A 25308-nucleotide genomic window follows, 5' to 3' on the forward strand; every position below is an offset into this window, starting at 1 on the left:
CACAGAGTCCCGTAGAGTCAAAGTCTGCCCAGGATTCTGCACTGAGAGGAGCTGCTCCCACGGAGTGACTTGCATTTTGAATTACTCAAACTGAGTTTTACTGGCCCTTTAACTGGTAGACTCCACCTTAAATAAGTGTTGCTGGCGCGGAGCGCCGCGCGGAGTCCCGTAGAGTCCCAGTCTGTCCAGGATTTTGCACTGAGAGGAGCTGCTGCTATGGAGTGACTTGCATTTTGAATTACTCAAACTGAGTTAAACTGGCCCTTTCACTGGTAGACTCCACATTAAATAGGTGTTGCTGGCCCAGAGCGCCGCGCGGAGTCCCGTAGAGTCCCAGTATGTCCAGGATTCTGCACTGAGAGGAGCTGCTGCTACGGAGTGACTTGCATTTTGAATTACTCAAACTGAGTTATACTGGCCCTTTAACTGGTAGACTCCACCTTAAATAGGTGTTGCTGGTGTGGAGCGCCGCGGGGAGTCCCGTAGAGTCCCAGTCTGCCCAGGATTCTGCACTAAGAGGAGCAACTCCTACGGAGTGTATTGCATTTTGAATTACTCAAACTGAGTTTTACTGGCCCTTTAACTGGTAGACTCCACCTAAAATAGGTGTTGCTGGCGTGGAGCGCCGTGCGGAGTCCCGTAGAGTCCCAGTCTGTCCAGGATTCTGCAATGAGAGGAGCTGCTGCTACGGAGTGACTTGCATTTTGAATTACTCAAACTGAGTTACACTGGCACTTTAACTGGTAGACTCCTCCTTAAATAGATGTTGCTGGCGCGAAGCGCCGCACGGAGTCCCGTAGAGTCCCAGTCTGCCCAGGATTCTGCACTGAGAGGAGCTGCTGCTAAGGAGTGACTTACATTTTGAATTACTCAAACTGAGTTATACTGGCCCTTACACTGGGAGACTCCACCTTAAATAGGTGTTGCTGGTGTGGAGTGCCGCGCAGAGTCCCGTAGAGTCCCAGTCTGCCCAGGATTCTGCACTGAGAGGAGCTGCTCCTACGGAGTGACTTGCATTTTGAATTACTCAAACTGAGTTAGACTGGCCCTTTAACTGGTAGACTCCACCTTAAATAGGTGTTGCTGGAGCGGAGTGCCGCACAGAGTCCCGCAGAGTCCCAGTCTGCCCAGGATTCTGCACTGAGAGGAGATGCTGCTACGGAGTAACTTGCATTTTGAATTACCCAAACAGAGTTATACTGGCCCTTTAACTGGTAGACTCCACCTTAAAAAGGTGTTGCTGGTGCGGAGCGCCGCGCGGAGTCCCGTAGAGTCCCAGTCTGCCCAGGATTCTGCACTGAGAGGAGCTGTTCCTACGGAGTGACTTTTTGAATTACTCAAACGGAGTTATACTGGCCCTTTAACTGGTAGACTCCACCTTAAATAGGTGTTGCTGGCGCGGAGTGCCGCGCGGAGTCCCGTAGAGTCCCAGTCTGCCCAGGATTCTGCACTGAGAGGAGCTGCTGCTACGGAGTAACTTGCATTTTGAATTACTCAAACGGAGTTATACTGGCCCTTTAACTGGTAGACTCCACCTTAAATAGGTGTTGCTGGCGCAGAGCGCCGCGCGGAGTCCCGTAGCGTTCCAGTCTGCCCAGGATTCTGCACGGAGAGGAGCTGCTGCTACGGAGTGACTTGCATTTTGAATTACTCAAACTGCATTATACTGGCCCTTTAACTGATAGACTCCACCTTAAATAGGTGTTGCTGGTGCGGAGCGCCGCACAGAGTCCCGTAGAGTCAAAGTCTGCCCAGGATTCTGCACTGAGAGGAGCTGCTCCCACGGAGTGACTTGCATTTTGAATTACTCAAACTGAGTTTTACTGGCCCTTTAACTGGTAGACTCCACCTAAAATAGGTGTTGCTGGCGCGGAGCGCCGCGCGGAGTCCCGTAGAGTCCCAGTCTGTCCAGGATTTTGCACTGAGAGGAGCTGCTGCTATGGAGTGACTTGCATTTTGAATTACTCAAACTGAGTTAAACTGGCCCTTTCACTGGTAGACTCCACATTAAATAGGTGTTGCTGGCCCAGAGCGCCGCGCGGAGTCCCGTAGAGTCCCAGTCTGTCCAGGATTCTGCACTGAGAGGAGCTGCTGCTACGGAGTGACTTGCATTTTGAATTACTCAAACTGAGTTATACTGGCCCTTTAACTGGTAGACTCCACCTTAAATAGGTGTTGCTGGTGTGGAGCGCCGTGGGGAGTCCCGTAGAGTCCCAGTCTGCCCAGGATTCTGCACTAAGAGGAGCAACTCCTACGGAGTGTATTGCATTTTGAATTACTCAAACTGAGTTTTACTGGCCCTTTAACTGGTAGACTCCACCTAAAATAGGTGTTGCTGGCGTGGAGCGCCGTGCGGATTCCCGTAGAGTCCCAGTCTGTCCAGGATTCTGCAATGAGAGGAGCTGCTGCTACGGAGTGACTTGCATTTTGAATTACTCAAACTGAGTTACACTGGCACTTTAACTGGTAGACTCCTCCTTAAATAGATGTTGCTGGCGCGGAGCGCCGCACGGAGTCCCGTAGAGTCCCAGTCTGCCCAGGATTCTGCACTGAGAGGAGCTGCTGCTACGGAGTAACTTGCATTTTGAATTACTCAAACAGAGTTATACTGGCCCTTTAACTGGTAGACTCCACCTTAAAAAGGTGTTGCTGGTGCAGAGCGCTGCGCGGAGTCCCGTAGAGTCCCAGTCTGCCCAGGATTCTGCACTGAGAGGAGCTGCTGCTACGGAGTGACTTGCATTTTGAATTACTCAAACTGAGTTATACTTGCCCTTTAACTGGTAGACTCCACATTAATTAGGTGTTGCTGGCGCAGAGCCCCGCACGGAGTCCCGTAGAGTCCCAGTCTGCCCAGGATTCTGCACTGAGAGGAGCTGCTGCTACGGAGTGACTTGCATTTTGAATTACTCAAACTCAGTTTTACTGGCCCTTTAACTGGTAGACTCCACCTTAAATAGGTGTTGCTGGTGCAGAGTGCCGCGCGGTGTCCCGTAGAGTCCCAGTCTTCCCAGGATTCTGCACTGAGAGGAGCTGCTGCTAAGGAGTGACTTACATTTTGAATTACTCAAACTGAGTTATACTGGCCCTTACACTGGGAGACTCCACCTTAAATAGGTGTTGCTGGTGTGGAGTACCGCGCAGAGTCCCGTAGAGTCCCAGTATGCCCAGGATTCTGCACTGAGAGGAGCTGCTCCTACGGAGTGACTTGCATTTTGAATTACTCAAACAGAGTTATACTGGCCCTTTAACTGGTAGACACCACCTTAAATAGGTGTTGCTGGTGCAGAGCGCCGCGGGGAGTCCCGTAGAGTCCCAGTCTGCCCAGGATTCTGCACTGAGAGGAGCTGCTCCTACGGAGTGACTTTTGAATTACTCAAACTGAGTTATACTGGCCCTTTAACTGGTAGACTCCACCTTAAATAGGTGTTGCTGGCGCGGAGTGCCGCACGGAGTCCCGTAGAGTCCCAGTCTGCCCAGGATTCTGCACTGAGAGGAGCTGCTGCTACAGAGTGACGTGCATTTTGAATTACTCAAACTGAGTTATACTGGCCCTTTAACTTGTAGAATCCACATTAAATAGGTGTTGCTGGCGCAGAGCTCCGCACGGAGTCCCGTAGAGTCCCAGTCTGCCCAGGATTCTGCACGGAGAGGAGCTGCTGCTACGGAGTGACTTGCATTTTGAATTACTCAAACTGAGTTATACTGGCCCTTTAACTGGTAGACTCCACCTTAAATAGGTGTTTCTGGTGCGGTGCACCGCACGGAGTCCCGTAGAGTCCCAGTCTGCCCAGGATTCTGCACTGAGAGGAGCTGCTCCTACGGAGTGACTTGCATTTTGAATTACTCAAACTGAGTTTTACTGGCCCTTTAACTGGTAGACTCCACCTAAAATAGGTGTTGCTGGCGCAGAGTGCCGCACTGAGTCCTGTAGAGTCCCAGTCTATCCAGGATTCTGCACTGAGAGGAGCTGCTCCTACAGAGTGACTTGTATTTTTAATTACTCAAACTGAGTTACACTGGCCCTTTAACTGGTAAACTCCACATTAAATAGGTGTTGCTGGCGCGGAGTGCCGCACTGAGTCTCGTAGAGTCCCAGTATGCCCAGGATTCTGCACTGAGAGGAGCTGCTCCTACGAGTGACTTTTGAATTACTCAAACTGAGTTATATTGGCCCTTACACTGGTAGACTCCACCTTAAATAGGTGTTGCTGGCGCGGAGTGCCGCGCGGAGTCCCGTAGAGTCCCAGTCTGCCCAGGATTCTGCACTGAGAGGAGCTGCTGCTACGGAGTAACTTGCATTTTGAATTACTCAAACGGAGTTATACTGGCCCTTTAACTGGTAGACTCCACCTTAAATAGGTGTTTCCAGCGCAGAGCGTCGCGCGGAGTCCCGTAGCGTCCCAGTCTGCCCAGGATTCTGCACGGAGAGGAGCTGCTGCTACGGAGTGACTTGCATTTTGAATTACTCAAACTGAGTTATACTGGCCCTTTAACTGGTAGACTCCACCTTAAATAGGTGTTGCTGGCGCGGAGTGCCGCACGGAGTCCCGTAGAGTCCCAGTCTGCCCAGGATTCTGCACTGAGAGGAGCTGCTGCTACAGAGTGACGTGCATTTTGAATTACTCAAACTGAGTTATACTGGCCCTTTAACTTGTAGAATCCACATTAAATAGGTGTTGCTGGCGCAGACCTCCACGCGGAGTCCCGTAGAGTCCCAGTCTGCCCAGGATTCTGCACTGAGAGGAGCTGCTGCTACGAGTGACTTTTGAATTACTCAAACAGAGTTATACTGGCCCTTTAACTGGTAGACTCCACCTTAAATAGGTGTTGCTGGCGCGGAGTGCCGCGCGGAGTCCCGTAGAGTCCCAGTCTGCCCAGGATTCTGCACTGAGAGGAGCTGCTGCTACGGAGTGACTTGTATTTTGAATTACTCAAACTGAGTTACACTGGCCCTTTAACTGGTAGACTCCACCTTAAATAGGTGTTGCTGGCGCGGAGTGCCGCACGGAGTCCCGTAGAGTCCCAGTCTGCCCAGGATTCTGCACTGAGAGGAGCTGCTCCTACGAGTGACTTTTGAATTACTCAAACAGAGTTATACTGGCCCTTTAACTGGTAGACTCCACCTTAAATAGGTGTTTCCGGCACAGAGCGTCGCGCGGAGTCCCGTAGCGTCCCAGTCTGCCCAGGATTCTGCACGGAGAGGAGCTGCTGCTACGGAGTGACTTGCATTTTGAATTACTCAAACTGAGTTATACTGGCCCTTTAACTGGTAAACTCCACCTTAAATAGGTGTTGCTTGCGCGGAGTGCCGCGCGGAGTCCCGTAGAGTCCCAGTCTGCCCAGTCCGCCTCAGGACGGTGAAAGGGTCAGTGAAAAGAAAGAAGATGTTCAACAGTGGCAAAATGGTGGTGCCGGGCCCTCAGACACAGCTGAAAACACTGTTTGAACGCCCGTCAGTCGAAATTGACAAAAACTTTCGGTTTCGCCACAACCCCCAAGACTGATGTTGAGGTAAGCGCTGGAATGTTGCTACCTTACTTGGAACTATCCTTAACGGCGATGGAAATGATTTACATGTGAACTCCAAAACTGTATAACCATCGATCCCACGCAATTCCAATTTCCGTTTGATATCACGAATGTTGAACTGTTGGAGATACAAGTGCCTACAAGCTCTTTCGAACAAAGAGAAGTGTTGTTTGATCCCCAGCTTCAAGACGAACAGACGAAATGCATTATGGTACCTGAAGTATTTTGAGTACCAACCCATGGCGAATCAGTGGCTGTAATGCAGAATGTGTCTTTCTTGCATTCAGCCAACCAGGATACGGCTCCACTCTCAGCGCTAGTGAGCACGCCGCGCACATGTATTGCTAATCATCCTTTATTCTAATCTAAACAAATGGGGTTTGCTTTTCCAGACGGCCGAGACGAGTCATGGCAAAAAATTCACATGGCGGGAATTTCTAATGCGAAAGGCAGCTTAAACTGTGAATCAGATATCAGGCTAAATGTTTCGAACGTTTTGAAAATTCGAACCGCCGGCACACAACGAAGCAATGGTACTGTATTGAACAGCGAATTAACACATCAGCCCGAAATTGACTGATTAAAAGCAAAAGCTATAGGCACCGACCTTACCCTAAATAAAACGTCGGTCCACCTAAAATCGAGTCTCAATGTTGCTGAGCGGGAGGCTCGCTTAACCAAGTGTTTGACTGAAGATTACCTGCAAATTAAATACAGTCTGGTCAAAAGCTTTACAGAACCAGTCAATGAAAAGATCGCTGTGAGTGATGTGGATGCAAACCTGTGTTCAAAAAGTGTCAGCTTTGCTGAAGCTCGCCTTTCAATTAAAAATAGAGAAAGAACAAGCACCCCACAGCTGAAAAACCTGCGAGTAAATGACATTGCCGATGGCATGAGAGGAGCACCAAATAAGTCAGCGCAACAAAATTGTTATGATTCCACACCTGAGATGTCATAGAATAATGGAGAAGACTCAGTGGTTTCAAACAGGGACCAAACAAATCAGCATGACAAAGAGCAAACATTAAAAGAGCAGGAAAGAGAAAACGCTCAGAAGGCAAATATATCAGTAGCCACCTCGATTCAGATACACAACAATGTGTTGGCTGCAACGTCCTTGGCATTGATACCCTTTGTAAAACTGTACGAATCACTGAATGAATCAATAAGGGATCAAGGTGTAATACTGGCAAATTTGGACGATAAATTGTCTAATCTGACACACAGCTACTCCTTATTTCAACAAAAGAGTGAATTGGAGGCAAATCTATCATTGCAATGGCTACATAGATTGGGTGATTTAGCAATGAAAGAGCATACCAACTCTGCTGACCTTATGGATGCCATTCTTGAATGCATGAAATGGTTTCGTCATCTGGACAAAAAACGTATGTACGATCACTCCCTCTGTAACAATTTACAGAGGGGTCAGCATGCGAGTGGCATAGTAAAACCAAACAATATAGTTATTCCACCAGAAGAGACAAGAACTCCTAGTCAGCCACTACCTCCATCTGTACAGGCAGCACTTCCAAGAGCATCGTCAACTGCTGCCGCAATAGAAGACTCATCTAAGATGGGAGGAAAAACTCAGGAACTGACTTCACCTGTTGTGATAGTAGAGCCAACTATTCCCACTAAGCTACCGGCAGTGCAAGTGCATGAGCCCATAAAAGAAAATCAGTGCAATACCTTCGGCATATTTCTGGGTAGCGCAAAGACATTGGACCTATCCATGAAAAAAATCGATGGAAATAACAAGATGAAGGGCAGTGCAAATAAATGTCGGCGTAAGCAAAATCCAGTAAAAACTAAACAATTCATACGAAATTTGTCAACACCTCGCAAACTGGGCCTATTTCAGCGAGTGACGACTGACAAGGCACAAGTGCCTCAAGTGGATAAAGTCAATCACAATTGTGCCTCAAAGAAAGCCAAAGGACAGGAGCCGAGACAGGAAACCAATCCAAAAAAACGCTCCAGGTTGGACTCAGAATCCAGATCAGTGGAGACAATAAAGGAATCACCGGCTCTCGGTGAGTGGTCAACATACTCTATTGATGCTGATGATGAATCCCTAACAGAGGAAACTGAGGGCCCCCTTCCAGCAAATTCACGTGCTTTGACTCCGATGCCTAAATCCTCAAACCATTCGCCCTTCGGATTTAGAGCGAACAAATGTAAACTGAGACAATTCCCCAATGGAGGTGCAGAACAAACTTTGGTTCTAAAAACTGTCCCGAGGAATCTGAATTCTCAACCAAAGGTGGCTCCAAAAAATAGAAACCAGACAAACATAACTTTAAACCTTTAAGACAAACTCAAGCGCAAAGGTTTAAACAAACTGTCCATCAACCTCAAGTGCGCTCTGAGAAAAATGATGTTAAAAAAGGAGCGACTGGGAAAATTTGGATTGAAAATATCTTCCCGGGCGGAAATGAAGTAAATTTGAACAGAAAGAACGTGATGCGCCTACTTCATGTAATTCCATCATTACGCACAATCACTTCTGATGATATCCGACTTGTAGAATACATATCGGAGACCTGTTCTGACCAAGTATTCCTACATATGCGCTCACAAGCAGTAGAAAAACCACTACTATCAGCGAAAGATGAACTTCTCTCATATGGTTTTGAGGTCTCATTCCAAAAAGAAGAGTGCAATAAACAGCAGTCAGTTAGCACGTCCTCGGTTGAAGACTGCCGTACCACAAATGAAAAGTGGAGAGACATGCTGAAGGCCTGTTAAGGCACCCCAGACTAACCTGGGGATAAAGTGGTTATGCAGCGTCGGAACTAACTAGTCCCGCAAAATGGAAAGGTGCTCTCTGGATTGGTGTCATGGAATACACAGGGTTTTACCCATCTCTTTAAAGAGCTTCCTTTTTCCCTAGAAAACAACTTCGTGGTATGCTTACAAGAAACGTGGCTGCGTGAGGCACCAACAAGAGATGGATATTCCATACTATTAAATCTAGCGGGGAAAAATCAGCTTGGTCGCCCATTTTCGGGGTTACTAATAATGCTGAACAATTCTTTTGGATGGGAAATAAAGAAAACTTACATGCCCAATCTATTTGTTCAAGGGATTTTGATGGAATTTAAACCAACAGTTTTTGAAGATCCAAAAATGTTACTTCTGATAAATACATATTGGAATCCAAAGATGATTTCAACCAGCTGCTACCTGAAATCGATGACATCATTCATAGATGATAGTTTATTGAATTGTCACAAACTACAGATAATCATATGTGGCGATTTAAATTGTTCTTGGTTCGACGACATCCAGCTGACGAATTGGCTTACAAAAGAAACACCTGACTCCAACGCAGAGAGAAGACATCTATGGCGTGGAGCTATGGAAACCCGAGAATGTGAAATGTTGAAAGGGAGGACAAAGAGTGACAATGCGCATAAGTCAACCTGGCATTGTGGGTCAACGCACAAAACTTTAGATTACATATGGATCTCAAATAATGTGTAGGCTGACATTGAAGATCTTGAAATATGTAAATGTTCTAAGAGCGACCACGATCTGCTTCATCTACACTGGATGTGCGATAAATTTACACCCGAGAGAGTTTATGAGACCGCCGTTGATGTCAATTACAGTGGGAACAGACTAAGAATCAATGTAGCCCAACTAGACAAGTTTTCACAAAACATTCAGTTGGGAAGCCTGTCTCCAAGAAGTAAAATAAATTTTGCTCCTATGTTAACAAAATTCCGTGACATAAGCAAACCAGGAGTTTGATCGTCTCAAGAACAGAAACATGTCTTCAGCTGTACTGTGTGTAACTAAAAAAATATGTTACTTAAAGATATAAGACTCCTCAAGAAATAACAGAGACATAACGTAGAATCAGAAATTAAAAAGAGGAAGTCGAGATACAGAAATTGGTTGAAGTCTTTCTTCTTTTTGAGAGATCAGGAAAGAGGCGAACAAATGTTAAAGTTAATCTTGAATCACAAGTCAAGAGAAATTTGGAAGATCCTAATTAAAAGCACTCTGAATCAAGTGGAAATGCAGTCGAACAGCATTTCGAAGATGAAATGGGAAGAACATTTCCTCAAAGTATTCGGCACTGCTCCCTCTTGTAGTAATGCTCAGATAATAGACAGCACCATAACCTTGGATGTGATTGAGAATACTGTGGACATTGCGGCTATAATTCAACATCTAACACATTCAAGAGCTGCAGGGCTTATGGCATTACTAATATCATGCTGAAAGAAAAAAAACAGCAATGGTCCAATTTCATTGCATACCTGTTCGAACTAATTGTAACAGCGAAAGAAGTACCTGACTCATGGCAAACAGTGGTTGTTGTACCTGTATTCAAGAAGGGCAGTCGGGACGACCCTGCAAACTATCGCCCGATTGCTCTTCTTGATACCATTGGAAAAATATTTGCAACCTGCTTACAACGTAAACTAACGAGTTGGGCTATTGGTGCAGGTTTGATTGACTGCAGACAAACAGGCTTTACCAAAGGTGTGGGGACTGAGGTAAACCTCCTGATACTAACCTTGTTAAAATGGAGACACTGAAAGAAAAATCGATTTTTTTTGGCATTTATTGACATGCGTTAAGCTTTTGATTCAATCAATCGAGCCAAATTGTGGGGAAAGTTGTCAAAGTGGAAATGTCCACCATCATTACTACATCCAGTGATAGCCCTACATTCAAGCACCACTGTGTGTGTGCGTATGAATGCTCAGGGTGAGCTAACAAACAAAATACCCACCAATAATGGTGTGAAACAAGGTTGCCCACTAGCAGTGTTCAAATTGTACATTGCGGATATTTCATCAGCGTTTGGAGATGCCAAATGCTTTCCGCCAAAGGTGAATGGGCAACACATTAGTTGGGCAATTTATGCTGATGATATTGTGCTAATGGACCTCACACAAATTGGGCTACAGAGGCTCTTCATCAGTTTTCAAACTTACTGTGAAGCAAATGACCTAACAATAAATGAAAAAAAGACAAAGATCCTGATCATCGGCAAGGTGTTTACTAAGAAAGACTGTGCATTTAAGTGGTCCATTGGTCACGAGAATATAGAAAAGGTCTCTTCTATTTGTTACCTAGGAATACTTTTCAACAATTCAATAAGAGAGTCAGACTGGTTGTTAGATCTAAAAAATCGCATGGACAGCTTTGCCTGACAGGGAGCCCGCATACATGCAGATTACGGCAAATTTAAAACAATTCCAGTGTTGACATTTTACAAACAGAAAGTTGTCCCAGCGATCAGCTTTGGCTCTGAAGCAGGGTGGAATTTGAGCTTTCACTGCTGGGAAACATTAGAAGGCAAGTTCTGGAGCCGTGTTCTTAGGCTCCCAGTACATGTCTCAAGAAAATCAATCAGACACGGCTTGGCCTTGATTCCTTATATACTACGGTGCTATGGAGATCAATCGTAACTGTAAGGAAAATACATTTGAACGAACCTGCTCCGGCGTATAGAATTCTGGCGCATCTACGCAAAGACCCCATGAAGGATTGCTGAGCTATTGGGTCAACAAAATAATGTTAATTGTTGACTCTGCCGACATCAAGTGGGAAACTGTGATTGCTACTCCACAATTAGCCAAAAAAAAACTACGTCAGTGGAGTTGGATACAGAACTCAGAAAATCGAGCTGTATTGAAGACTTCATTGGATTTAGGACTAGTGGCAAATAGCTTAGATCACTTACCAAAATATCTAAAGCAATTTCCTTCCAGATATCATTGTAATACATTTTTGAGACTACGGTTAAATATATACCACACAAAAGATGTGCTTTGGACCAGACATGATGTCAAAAAAATGGATAACATCAGTAGATTCTGTCAGGTCTCAGAAGAATCCTTGAAATATTTAATAACGGAATGTGAGGAGCTAGTACATGAATGTTCCTTGTTCCTAGGAAAATATGCAACTGTAAATGACAATGTTGATGAGTGGTGGTTCATGATGCCCTCAAGCAACAATGTCCATCTAACCTGTGCGGTGATTAATTGTTTAGAAAAGATTGTACCGAAGGAAGAAATGAAGTGAATAACCACAGGGATAGGAAGGATTGTGTTTTCTGTCCCTTGTTTTCGTGTTCAATTATGTAATAAAAGTTTGAATAAACTAAAAATTATAATAAATAAATAAAATAAAAAAAAGAAATGCAACTTTTGTAATTGTTAGTAAAACACAGTTCTTTATTAACATTTGTTACGTCGCTTTTTACAAGATTAGGATTCACAGTAGGTATCTTTGTCAGGCTGCCTTCACAGCACTTCTACTTCCACTTCAACAACTTCAACATCTACTAGAGTTTTAGCATGAGGGTTTACTCTCTTTTCTTCATAGTATTCCACTTCATTTGTGCTACTGGATTCTTGCATCTACTGACAACCAAATACACCACCTCAGCTTCAGTACTTTGTGATACCACCATAGGGACAGTACTTTGTCCTTCCCTTTATTCCTCTGCCAATTGTTAGCCAAAATAATGACCCAGAAGCTTTGGTGCCACACTCTAGGCTTCAGGTAATGCTTGCACACATGTAGCTTAGGCAATTCTGAATATTTTGCTCACAGTATTGTTTAGAGTGCTTTCTGTCTTTGGGAAAGGCTGGTTTCATTCTCAATTGGGGAATACCTTGTTCACTCTTGGCTTGGGCAATGCTTCCTCTCTACAACTTCAAATACAATGGGCCTCATTACGAAGTTGGAGGTAGTCGTGGCGCTATTAGCGCCACGACTACCTCCAATACCGGTACCGAGTCCGCCCTCGTTCAATGGGGACTTACCGGTCTATTCCAACCTTTGCGGGACCGGTAAGTCCCCATTGAAAAAGCCATTCCCCATTCCCATTTCAGCCCACATAGGGCTCAATCGGAAGGCGTTAATAATGGTACCGCAAAAAGCGGTACCGTTATTAGCGCTGAAGTCCCTTAACGGGCCCCGTCCATAACGCCTGGTAAAACCAGGCGTTAAGGAAGGGACCCGCTAAGGGACCTCGGAATAGGGCGCAAAGGGATTACCGGCACCGATGTCCTTAACGGTGCCCGGTATCCCTTTGCGCCCACCTCGTAATGAGGCCCAATGTCTAAACTTTTGACTTCCTTTGCAATCAATTGTTATCTGCATTCATGAAGATTGAGAGATTATTCTTCCTCTTAGAATATTAATTAGGCGCACACAACCACTTCTTCATATAATTCATAGAGTTAAAAGTTTAACAATTGCTTTTGGCAGATTTCGGTCTTCACGCGAGTGAAAGAGAAATTCTCTGTTCATACACGAATGCTACATTCAAGTGTCCCATTGTTAAAGACATCAACTAACAACTTGACATCACTTCTGCTCTTATGTGCAAGGAATAAGAATGCCAAGGTTTAACTCAGGAGCTTCTGTGTTCCTTTCTCTGCATTTTGCACAACTTCTAAGACTTCTGGCTTCACTTGGGACACACACCCTTCCTTGCTGAAAGTGGCTCCTGTCCAGCCACTCAATTAAGGACCCCCTCTCACCCCTGAGACCAACGGCTTCATGACAGCTGCTCACCATGGTCTCCATTACGCTTCTTTCTGTGCAATTGATGCAATTAGGATGACATGTGGAAAGGCTGCCTTGCAGCACGCCTTCCTATGCACAGCCTCTTCACACCAGAGTTTGGGGGAACAAGACCCTCACAGGACTAGCAGGTTAAATCTGCTAATCAGATCACAGCGTCAACTTGGTTCTCACACTTCTGCCTGGATTGCAAACACTGTGCCTTCTTCCTTCTACTTCTGCTACTACTACAATCACTCCAGCCACCATTCCAGCTCCTTCAAACTGCCTGCACCTGAGGGGGCACCTTAAGCCTCTCAGCTTTCCTCGGGTATGGGCTATTAAACTTAATTGACTACTGCTACAGCATGACTCTCCAGCCCTCTTCCTCATCCTAGCACTTATAGGATTATGGGACTTGTAGTTCTAAACAACACATTTAGACTTTCTGATTTCTGCTGTTTGGCAAACAGCCATTAAAAGTGTGTGATTACAGGGAAAGCTAAACATGGGGTTCTCACAGTCTTCCTGGCTTGTTTCCCCCCATGTGATCCTCCTACAGTACACCACCCCAAGGGTAGGGATCAGGAAGTGGCTGCCTTTCCCTGGCCACATGACAAGGGTCCCAGGCCAGGTATCTGGGGGAATCATTACTGATTCATCACATCCCTCTTCTGTTATCTTTGACAATTTCTTTTACACCAATTTAGTTTTCTCTCGCTGCCTCTCTTCTACCTTGTTCCTCTCCTTCTCCTGTTTCATTCGACAATAATGCACAATATTCCATTGTAAATCAGACCATTCTGCACAATTTTATTTAGTTGTTTCTGTACTTCTTCAGGAAGACTGTGACATAAATGTGACAAAACACAGGTATATGTTTGTCTCCACTCTCCCTTGTTTCTAAACCCCACTCATGTCTGACGTGTCTGGGTATTGCATCCTCAGTGCCCTTCAAACGTCTGTTCTGCAGTTGTTAAAAGGCAAAATGTCTGACGTGTCTGGGTATTGCACCCTCAGTGCCCTTCAAACGTCTGTCCTGCAGTTGTTAAAAGGCAAACTATCATGTGGATTATTGTGTGTTATCACATTGAGATAACCTGCCTTGTTCTATACATTAGAGTAGTAGTTGGGCACTAGAGTTCTAAATCCACTTGCACAGTACTCCAAATTGATATGCTGTTTTTTTATTAGATTGAGTGCTGCAAGATCACAGGTCATGGAGGTGTTGCCCACACCTCATGTGGGGCTGACACTTTTGGGTTGTCCCAGATATCTTGTGCATAAAGAGTAATGAGTCTATTTGTGTAGACCAATTTTTGAGTAATATTTATTTTAATTGTGTTGTTTATTGCTTAAAATCATGATTCCTGTTGTCAGTCGACACGTGTTTCGACCCTGCCAGGCGCTCCTCCTCCTCAAACATCCTCCATAAATCAAGTATGCTTAGTCTGCTCTGTAATTTCCTTCCCTTGACTATGGCGTGTAAGTATGTGTGTATATGTTGCAGCAGATGCTTTGAATGTGTCCCTTCTTGATGCCATGGCTGGACCATTTTGCCAGTCGCGTCTTTGACCCATTGCACAAGATATCTATGGATCATTTCCTTATACTGGGGACTGACTTACACAAATGAACAATGGGGGTGTCTGCCAATATAAGTATAAAAGCTCAACTTACCAATAAAATCCAACAGTCACTGTTTCAACACACTCTCACCGTTCTTTTCCTTTTCTCACCCCACTCACTAACAATTGTTTGAAATGTCAACACAATGTCCTCTCTAAATCACACCAACAATACAAAACAATACACAGTCTCAATGTATTCCATACTTACTTCCAAACAATCCAAACTACTACTTTACCAACACACAAAAAACACCTGTACCACCCTATTATATACCAAAACAATATCAACAACAATCAACATCAAATACATCTATTATGCACAGCTGTAATCCCTTTAAATAGGTATATCCTATTCTATCTCTTTTATAGCCCCCCCAAAGGAGGCTAGGCTTTCTGCGCTACAAAGTGGTCTTCCACAACTACTGTCTTTTCTCTCTCTCTCTTCAATACTCTTTTTTCAACCTAAACAATAAGAACAACAGATTATACCCTTCCCCACAGGTATTTTCGTGCACTGGTATACTCACATCCTATAATCCCCGAGGTCTTTCGCCATCGAGTGTCCGCTATCTGCCTGATCCACCCTCTTTGCCCATCATGCCACCTAGGAGACCAGGCAGGACTTGTTGGAACTGGGCTCTTGCCAACCTCCTCCTAAGTGTGCACTTGAACCGCTCCCTGCAGGCGGCCTCTGCTGTCCACCAGAGACAAGGCAAGGGGTCATCGACACTAGGCCAGAGACTGTGTATCTCAGCTAAATGTAAAATACACCAATTAAGAGGAAATACTCAATGACAGAGTAACTCGAAGTGCATGAGAATACCAAGCTTTACTCAGATACAAACAGCCACTGGGAGAACGTACAAAGTACAATCTCAAAATGGTATTAGGAACAAAACATTTTTAAATGAGAAAATCATAATAGCTGATGCCATACAAAATAATGATCCTAAAAATACTCTGCTCTCTCACTCAATCGGTTAGTAAAAAATGAAACATATAGTTATCTATAGGTGAACCTTTTACTGTTGGTTCTTCTACAACTAATAGCTCCTCCTAGGTTCACCCTTTTTAAATGTAACATTTCAATCTATCTTGCCATTTGTTGGCATTCTACTACATTAGTCGATAAGAAGAACATAATTTGATTGGACATTCAATTGCTCATCCGGCCGCTAGAACTTTTATGCAGCGCCTGGGTACCTGGTGGGGGAGGAGAGGTGGGAGAACCGCAATTATCCAGTTGAAAGAAGTTACTCCCTTCTCGTTCCGAGGCCTGAGGCCTTATCTGCTAGCCTGTTCATGGCCCTGGAATGTCGTCTCTATGTCTGGATGTGCTAAGGAAGTGGCAGGTGCACTATTAATTTGGCCTGGAATAAATGACCACTCTTTCAATCACGTGGTAGAGGACCACTGTTCAGAGCTCAATTGCATCTATTTATTGGATTTTCTGCTGTCTTAGTGTGTTTGTGCTTTCTTTCAGAAGCCGCTTGGGGCACTGTATTTTCATCATTTATGGGATCAATTGGCATGGTAGCTACTTGCACTTTGCATTCAAGGACATATCTATTTCTCACTGCTACCAACTGAAGCTTAATAACTTTGATAATTGCAGGCTCTAAGCCCTAGGACATGTTAGATGGGGCAGTTTCCGCATCTAAGCAGAACTCCACTCAGCACACCAACCTTGGTGCTTGATCGTACTGTCTGAGGCTCGTGCAGGCCTAGAATTTCGTGTCAAGAAATTTTATATCAGGATGCAGTATTTCAGAATTGAGACCTTGCAGGGTTGGGTCTGAGTAGTGGTGGCACTTTTGTTATTTCTCCACCATGTTAGTGCTCTTGGTGTGTTGCATGCCTTCATTCATTATTCCCTGCCTGTGTATGCTGCAACCTCTCCCTGCCTGCTCATCTATGTACTAATTGTAGAACCCTATCTATACGTATGTGAATGCAAACTACTTCTCGCCCTGCTTGTGGCACTCAACCTATTCTACTGTTCATGGTGACTGCGTGACGATTTTTGGGTTACTGAATGTTTGTCAGCTTGTACTGGCCATACCCAGCGAAAATATCATCTCCATCATCACTATGTTCTAGGCACTCTCCCAAGTTCCTCTGATGCAGTGTCCCCCTTCGAATGCCTGCAAAGCTGGGTTCAGCACCCTGCTACAGGGATCAGACAGGCCTACAGATGACCACATCACCTGCCAACCTCCTCTTGGTGTGCACACGGACTGGTCACTGCAGACAGGCACTTCAACCCAGGATATGCAGCAGGGCAGTCACCAGCCTCTCAGTGGATCTGGTTTCACATCAGGGTCACCAAATGGTTACAGTAGGCCCACAAACCGATCAATAAAAAACAATCAATCAAAGTCAATAAAGAGTGCACATTTTGCAAGAACAACATGTTTTATCACATGCAAACAGGGCCAGCAGTGTCAGTCAACTCCATAGAACTGAAAACAGAAATCTTGCTCGACACGCCCATTTATCAAATTCAAGTCAAACCCACATTTCCTATTGGTTAGCAACTATACAGAATCTGAACATCAGCTATATTTTACTACCCCATTGGTCAATAACCTATCTGTAATGACATGAAAACAGCCCCCTGTGAATGACCTAACTGTGAAGTCAGCAAAACATGTATTGTTCTAATTGGCCAATTCTATTTTGGTAACTTGTTGCAACAATGGATTTTTCTTATTGGCCAAAACAACCTGAGATAACTTGCAATGTGCATGTCCCCTGAAATGAACCAATCACAGGACTGATGTGATCAGTGAAGTCAATACCCTGTAATAACACAATGGGCAAAAGACTACTTTCTCATGAGACCAGGCAACTTGTCAATCCCAAATGGCTCTTTGACCTTGCTTTACTCTGTGGCAACTCTTCTTGCAGCTTCCATCTTTAATGTTGCTTTACTAGGGCGCATCCATCCCTATCTCTCTTAGGAACCTGCCATTTCTCAATGGGAGTAGTATAAACGCAAGCTAGTTCAATATTCAGACAATATCACAAAAGCATGTCTTGTTCTCACCAGACTGCCCTTCGCACCTGCTGCACTAATCTTATCTTCAGAAATATAATGCATTCTGTTCTCAGCTCCTGTGTGCTGCTTGGCCTTGTACCATTAACTGCTATCTGTGAAGTGCTTCCCTCTTCCCTCAGGGACCTCGACTGTCTGAATAGTTGCTGCAGTGAAGCAAGAATAAAATCTAATTAAATGAATGAAACAGAAGCTCCAAGATGCGGCCTAATGAACTAACGTAGAGAAGCTGCAAACTTTTTTGGGGGCCGAATCCAAAATGGCAGAATTCTTGCTAATACAGCCGACATCCCTTATGTTACTAACCATGAACATCTATCCTACTAAATATTTCACTATGTGGCACCTCAGTCACCCTTTTACCAGCTACCAAAGCAAAACATTCTGAGTTCTTCTAAATGCTAACACGACACAACATAATCCACTAATGTTAGCTACAATTGCGGGCCTAGGCTTGACACATGGTGAGAAATATTCTTGCTGCTCCTCCTTTCACCATGTGCTGCTCTCTAAAGTGTGTTGAAGCTAATTACAAATAGCAACTGTGCAGAAATGCTAAATCAACTGGAGAAAATGCTAACACTAAATTCCCTGCTTTGTATGCTAATAAAACGGACACAGTATGAACCTCCTCTCACGGTTGGGACGTTGCACTTTCATCCTGACAGGAAGAAGCACACTGCAACTGAACAATCTCTTTAGGGCCTTGAGCAAAATAGTGAGGATATGATGCACAGCACAATGAGCCAAAGACAGGTGTTGACAATACACTTACCATGCATTGGACTCATAGCAAATTATGCAGGAGCAGTAGCGCACTCGCTCAGCCTACGAGACCAAACCACATTCATTTAGTTTAATTATTATTATCATTATTATTGTTACTATGAATATTCTTATTGTTTTTATTATTGTTCTTATACTTATTGGTATTATGATATTTATTAAGGACATACCTTGCTTCAGGAAACAACAGAGCTATCTGCAGCCATAGTGGGAAGGACATGATGGGGGAAGCAGACATACAAGAAAAAAGGGAGCAAACAATGGGTGATGGGGGGAGTGGGCAATTTGGCAGTAAGGGATATACAAAAAACAAGGGGAGGAAACAGTAGGGAACATAACCTAATCATGTTATGTGGAGAGTGGTGGGTGTGTGGACCTAGGTGTTATGGAGTAGCCATTCCCTGAAGAGGAGGTTTCTGATTGCCTTGCTGAAATGTAGAAGTGAGAGGATGAGTCCAGTGTAGACCGGAAGATGGTTCAACAGTTTGGGGGATAAGACAGAGAAGGCCTGTCTTCTAGTTCTTTCCTTCCTGCACTGAAGCAGTTCATGTCTGCACATGGCATATCTATGGTGAACCGCAACTCACTGGAGATGCTAAGTTCCTCAGTGAGGTAGCTTGAGGTCTTCAGGGCGACATCCTTGTAATTGATGCAACAAGACTTGAAGAAGTGCTTTCAACAGCCGGTAGTGCAAGTCGAAGAGGGTCTGAGTGAGGTGGTCTTGCATCCAAGACATTTTTGTGTATTTATATGAACTTTGTGTTACACCCTAAATTATCCAGGGTAATCTAGATGTGATCCTCCTGCTCACTGTGCTTAGAGAGGTATAGCCTCATCTCATTGATGAGGTCTGACTAAGCCACAACACATCTCTGGGGTTACTGTTGGCAATCTTGATGAGAGGAAAATTGGCTGGCATTTCAGTGCTGCACTGCTTCGGTTGGTGGGACCAGACGGTTATAGGTCAAAGAATCGAATCAAAAGGATCGAATGACAAAAGGGTCGAATCAAAAGGAGCGTAAACAAAAGGTTCGAAAAAATATTTTTCCTTTTGTTATCTTTTTTTTTGTTTTTTTGTTTACCTTTTTTTTGAAGGGGAGGTGGGAGGCTCCCTTCCCCCATTCCACCATTTTTGTGGTAAAAAACATTTTTTTTTACCTAAACGAAAACCCCCAAAAAATATATAATTAAAAAAATGTTTTCGAACCTTTTGTTTTCGATCCTATTGACCCTCACCTTTTGCATTCAATCCTTTTGTATTCGATCCTTTAACCGGACACCAGACCAGACTATTATGCAAATAGGTATTTATCCACTGTGAAAGGTACAGTGAGCTAAAATGTGGTTGTAGGAGCTCTCGGATGGGCACCTTACCATAAAAAAGGATACTCTTATGTGTATATGTTTGAAATAAGCACCCATTTTGTGGGACAGGGTTACACACACAGCACCTCAAGGTATACATTATGGTAAATCAAGCTAATTTTAATTTCAAAAACATATACATGGTTATTTGCTATTATTATATTATTATTATTATTATTATTATTATTATTATTATTATTATTATTATTATTATTATTATTATTATTATTATTATTTACATTTTCTTGAAGTAAACCCCTATTTTTTTTGACACTGTTACACACCAAACATGTGGAAAATATTGAGGGCCTGATGCTCAACCTGGTCTTAAGTACCGAAAAGGTTGTTTAAAGGGTTAACAACCTTTTCGGTACTTAAGTCCTATTCTGAAGGTAGTGCATTCCTCCGAAGTTGGTAGGAATGCGTCACTTTCGGAATACATGTGGCGGTTGCTAGGATGGTTAGAAACCAACCTAGCAACCACCACATTCGTTACCTGGCTTTTTAGAAGGGTATTCTTGTGGCACTCCTCCAGTTTTATATGTGTGCTAAAATCGTGCACATATACAGTACCATTTTGGTGCCATTATACTGGAGGAGTGCCACAAGAAGCCAACGTTGCATTCTGCATTCTGCAACGTTGAAGCTGCTTGCTTTGGTGTATATGAAAGTGTTCATATACAACACACTGGTGTATATGAACACTTTAATTTGGTGTAAATGAATGAACACTTTCATTTACACTGGTGTATATGAACACTTTTCTACACACCAAAGTAAGCAGCTTCAACATTGCATCCTGCAATGTTGAAGCTGCTTACTTTGGTTTATAGGAAAGTGTTCATATACACCTGTGTTCTCGGCAGCATTTTCGGAAAACAATGAACATGTTGTTATTTTACAAAAATGCACCAGAGTTTTCAGGATTGCACCCGTTATAACTAAAACAGGCACAATCCTGAAGGTGCACTGTTGTGCACTACAAGGATGCCCGGGCTCATTTGAGAATACTGGTGGAGCCTGGGCATCCTCCTTTGGTGCAGTGAATCGTGCTCTTTAGCATGTTCACTGCGCCAAGTTATGAATCGGGCTCTCAGTGTGTTTACAATTGGCGCAATCGCAATTTTGTAATACTTTTCCTTCTATAGCATTATCTTTCCCTTAGATTGGTAATTGTATTGTATCTCACCTGAAACCCTTCTTTGGTGATGTTTTGAAAGCCTTTGCGGGACAAGACCATGGTGTTGAACGATGCAGGTATGCAGGAGACGCTGCCCGATGACACGTTCACGCAACGTAACTTCCGTGCTTCCGAGCCTTTAAGAACCGAGGATTGGACCGTCTGCAGCACAGCTCTCGCAGGACAAGGCCGCAGTGATGAACGATGCAGGTTAGCAGGATAAGCTGCCCAAGGACACGTAGCACTCCACACCTTTGAGAAGTTAAGAACCGAGGATCGGACCTTCTGCAGCAAAACCCTCGCTTCACAAGGTGACAGTGTTGAGTGACGCAGGTGTTTGGCGAGGAAGGGTTCAGAATGGGTCGCAGAATCCAAGAGTGTGAGCATGCAGTGCAGCTGTCGACCAGCATCAACCACAAGGTAGGAAAGGTGTGGGTTTGGGGGGCATCCCATTTCTTCATCCTACTAAACTGCCCTACCTCCCATGTACATTCCTTTCCAATGCTTTTTATTACCTTGCACTGTCCCACGCATCCACTAGGCTACCTTTTCTACAGGATAGCTGTAATCTGTTTCTTCACTCTGTAGGGACAGCATGGTATTGCAAGTATTGACACTGACACAATGCATACAATTTGTAAAACCGTTATTGAAAATGTTGGGGTTTAAGAAACTCCTATTTTCCCCTATAACTAAGACAGTCCTAGAGAAGTCTGTCAAATCAAACGGGCCTATGCTAACAAAACCTAATGCCTGCCCTATCTCTTGTACAAAAGTGTAAAAAGGAGAAATGTATGCAAAAGGAAAAATGAGTGTTCAAATGATAACGTGGCTGAACCAGCTCTCCTTCCGACGTTAGGCCTCACAGGGTAAGGTGATCCTTGTAAGCAGGATGACACACTCTGGCTCCACACTCTGGCTCGGTTTCCAACACAGTACTCAAAACCGTGGATCGAGACTCGCCTGGCCTTCCACGTAAAAGTTTCTTTCTCTGACTTCAAAAATAAGGTTTCAACCTAAACTTTCACAAAGGTCCCCCTCTGCCAGGTTCAGACCTTTCACCACACAGTTCTCGTAGGTCCCCCTCTGCCCGTCTCAGACCTCTCATGATAAAGTTCAAAACAAAGTTGCAAGGGTGCTCCATTCCCCAAACTTAGTATGCTCCGGATCTCCTTCAATCGAGCTTGAACCCCTTTCGGATGTCAAAGTCTTTCGAATGTGCGCAGCTTTCTTATAGACCATTGCAGGACCACTTTGTCTCAACATTCACTATCTTACATTCACTTTTGTTGTTTATTTGCCTTTTAGCTTCAAACAATGTACCTTTCACTGAGACTTCCGAATGGTCTACTTCCTTTCACCGGACCACTCTGTTACTTAGTATCGCTGATCTCACAGCTGCATTTTACTTTAAAGTGCATTCATGGGCCTGCCTTTCTTCGTGTCTCATCCACACGTGTGCAGCCTTCACTTGTGATATGATGTTGCTACTTCATTCAATTTAACACACACCAGTTGTGTGCTTGCCAACTCACTGGCTGTGTGCACTTTATTCTTGTTTTGTGGTTTCCAATTTTCGAGTCAAGGTTAGTATCACAGGCTTGGCCTCGCCTCCCCAACTTTGCTATTCACCTGGGAGGGTTGCTGGCGTCCTTGAAATACAATGCAATCTTCACTTGTGGGATCTGGCCTCCTCCACATGTCTTTTGTAGTCTGTCGGAGGTAACAACCTCCAGTAAGGAGGCCTTGAGGTTTTCAGCTTGCTGCTCTCGTCCCTTGGTCTGTTGCTCTGCTCCAGTAGTTGTGTCTTTGTCCCGGAAGTTCTGCTCAGAGTGTGTCTTTAGGTGTTGCCTTTTATTCGTGTTAGGAGAACTAACTGGTATCAGGTGTATGCACTTAGGGTAAAATGCCTGCCTTTGTATGACCCGATTGATGAGATATGTCCAGTACGATGTGAGAGAGTTAGGGTGCACTGAGCCAGCCCCCACTTTTGGTACTCATTACCTGTCCTGTTCTGGTGATTGTTGTACTCTGTCAGAGAATTGCTTTCCCTACCCTAACCCACTGTTCTTCCAACTGTTGGTACTCATTGCTTGTGCTGTTCTGTGGTTCTCTGTACTATGTTCTAGAATTGTTACCCTACTGTAGCCTGTTCTAGAATTGTTACCCTACTTAACCCACTATTTTTAGCTTGTTCCCTGTACTTGTGTATCCCTATGTTCTCTTTTTTCCCTCCCTGTTCCCATCATACCCCTTTCTTACACCTCAGTTGCTCAGCCTTGTAAAGTGCCTCTTCTACTTATTCCCACACCCACTATGGTGCTCTCTATTTCCCCCATCTTCTCTAACTGCTTGTCTATCTCATATCTGCGATACTGAAAATGCATTGGAGGGACAGGGGCTCCCTGTCCTTGTCCTGTAGTCCTTTTCATGTGTGTTATGTATTGTTTTCGGCACAGGGGTCCACGTGGGATTCCTGGAAGTGCAGCTCTTCCTCTTTTTGGTGCACAGGCCCTTGGGATACCCTTATGGCACCCATCGGTGGGGGTACAACCCTGTACACTTAGTGCATGTTTTTGGGCACCTGTGTGTAGCCCACAGAGCAGGGTATGAGCTGGTGGCAGTTCCATGCTGAATTTGATAGGTGCTCTGAGTATCCTACATTTTGGGATACCCATTCCCTGCCATTGGAATCAGTTGATTCCTGATAGGAGACAAGGCTGCTTGCTTTCATTTGCCTGTTAGCTTGCTTTTCCCAAAGTCCTGGGAAGTACAGACTCTGTCCCTTCCCCCTGACTGGCTGTTGGGTGGAAATTCCATATATGGTAGTGTGGGGAAGTCCAGGCCAGACTGGCTGGAGCCATCCCAGTGACTGTATGTTGTGGGTACACCCTGCGGGTGGAACCTGAGTGAATGGAGTGTATGAACAATATGCACTTCCTGTTATGGGTGTCTGGTTTCTGGTATGTGATACAATGACTGAGACAGCCCCGCCCGAAACTGGTATGAATGCAGTGTAGAGTGCTGATTGGCTGGGTACTTGCCCCAATACACATTCTTTGTTGTGAATGTCTGAGAGGGAGGAAAAGTGCCTGAATGCACTGTAAGCCTGATTGGCTGCCTGCCTGCTGAATGCTCTTCTGAGTGATTGGTTGCCTGAATGTGGGCCAGCAGAGTGAATGAGAGACAGAGGGGTTATCGGTGGGCCTCTCATTGCTAGAAATCGTTCAGAAGCTGAAGTCGAAACTGATGCTTGATCTTGATCGTCGAGCCCGAAGAAAAAGTTTGACTGCTGTTACCTTCACTGAAATCTGAAAGCCACTGTGATCTTGAGACTGATCCGAGAGAGGACCTGGCTAGGAGACCTCTCCCCGGGCTACGAAGGAACATTGTGCACCGCTAACCTTCGCTAAAGCTCCCTGGAAGTCAGACCATTGACAGGCTGCTGACCAGAGACGGGGAGAAGGAAGAGAAGCACCGGACTTCCGACCACCGTCATCAACCAGGGTTTGCAGGTTTGCTATAACCGCCGGAGGCCCGTCTGTTAGGCAGAATTATATGCAGTACCCTTTGGGAACACCACACACAATTAAGACTACAAGTGACAATACAAATTCACCTTTGGTACACAGTAAAGTGGTAGCGATGGCTGAGCAGCCAGACTTATCTCAAGAGCAAGTGAGCAGTATCAAATAGTTACACAAAGGGCAGCAATTACTATGATTCAAACAAACAAAGACTCAAGGTATACATTTATTTACACATCAGTTCTATAACATCTCACTAAAGTAAAGCAGTTGAAAAATCATGTTACTAATACACCACACCACTCCCAATAGATTCTGGACAAATTAAACTCAAAATGACATATGAGAAAAATGGCACTCCAGTAATTTAAAAAGGGAGGGAAAAACAAAGTTAGGCTAAAATTCAGCAGCACCAACAGGTAAGTAAGCAGGGCAATCTAGAAAGAGGAACTACAGTGATTGAATCAAATCAAAAAGGCTTAGGGCAGAAGTCAATAGGACAAAAGTCTTTTGCTCAAGATCACACAGCTCAGGGTAGTTCGCAGTTAAGTCTTTGCCAAGTGTTCCGGACGAAGTTGGTCAGCTGAAAATGTAGTTTAAAGAGAAGAGAAGGGCAAGCCCTCGGATTGTCAAAAGGTTTCACACACCTTCACCGCGGCTAAACGAAACGAACAACCGGATTTGCAC

This window comes from Ambystoma mexicanum, chromosome 10, assembly GCF_040938575.1.
Source record: "Ambystoma mexicanum isolate Mex_15411 chromosome 10, UKY_AmexF1_1, whole genome shotgun sequence".
NCBI lineage: Eukaryota > Metazoa > Chordata > Amphibia > Caudata > Ambystomatidae > Ambystoma > Ambystoma mexicanum.